The sequence below is a fragment of the Magnolia sinica genome, chromosome 8, assembly GCF_029962835.1.
Source record: "Magnolia sinica isolate HGM2019 chromosome 8, MsV1, whole genome shotgun sequence".
Lineage (NCBI taxonomy): Eukaryota > Viridiplantae > Streptophyta > Magnoliopsida > Magnoliales > Magnoliaceae > Magnolia > Magnolia sinica.
This window is the reverse complement of record NC_080580.1, coordinates 16,017,242-16,018,573: the sequence shown is the minus strand read 5'-3', so window position 1 is coordinate 16,018,573 and position 1,332 is coordinate 16,017,242.

Sequence of the window (1,332 nt, the reverse complement as noted above, 5' to 3'; positions counted from 1 at the left end):
ATAACTCTCTTCATATATTTCTCTCTCCCTCTCATTTCATAAACGTTTGGAGATGTCTCAAAAGCCCAACCGACACCAAAGAAGAGCATCCCAAACCATGTTCACGTTACCTGAAGATCTCTCAAGTTTCGAATCTCCACCGTCTGATGGTGGCCAAAACAAGGTCCAGGCTTCGAAGGAGGGCCGTCCACCGTTGGATGTTAATGTACCTCATCCTCCATCATCGGGCCCACCCAATCAAGCTCTCAACGAAGGCAGCGATAAGAAGTCGATCAGCGTCGATTAAAGATCTTTTTCTTTTCTTTTGAATTCTATGAATCTGTGTGGAAATGGGTCAGTGACCTTTTAATATGTGTCTTTATGGTGTTTTTCATCCTGACTGTAGAAATGCTTAGACTAAAATCTCTCTAGATATGGCCCACATTTACTTGATCTGACCGTTCATATGCTGGGCCATGCTGTGGATGTGGTGTGTACCAAAAGTTACATCATCCCAGCCATTAGTCGACTATTTTTAAGAATTATAGTTGGGTAGTTGGAAACATGCACGTATGAGGCTGTCTATCACCAGGACATAGTGTGGTGATGAGATCCAAGCCGTCCATCATGTGGGTCCCATTGTAAACGATCTGTCACAAAAGTCAGGGCAGTCCACTCATCAGATCGCCACAATTCAAGAAACAAATGGTCGGTTAAGATATCTTTTCTGAGTTTTTCTAAGTCGCCTGGGTGTTTCTGATGTCATGCTCCACCTGTTTTTGGGACATGGGATGTTAGTGGCCGGACCCACCTTATGGACGGATTGGATCTCGTACCCATGTGCGAAAATTGCACACGTGGCGGCCTTTAGATGGTCTGTCTTGCACAGGCATGTGGGCTAACGAAACCTCCACGAACAAACATTCATTGGGCAAAATCCCTAAAATTGGCAACTAGGATCATTTGACATGTCTGATTTTTGGAGAATGGAAGGCTAAGATCATTTATACAAAATAGGTCCAATCAACTATTTGATCCATCGAACTTGTAGGGGCCCACCGTGGATTGCTTATGTTTCTAAAGAATCGCTTTGTTTAAGCAATCGTAACCATCCCATTAATGGCTTTGAAAACAGATGGTGTAGAAAATAAGGCCAAATCAATGATGGATTAGATAAACAGATCAGTACATTTTTTATTTTTTTTTTGTTTGATAACCTATGAAATGCATTATGAACTTAATGGACGGTTCAGATTGATCTATTGAAATGTCCAATTGAACTAATGCAACTAAGGGCACTTTAGGAGCACTTCTTGTCATGTATTAGAGATAAAGGATCCGTTAGGTTGCATC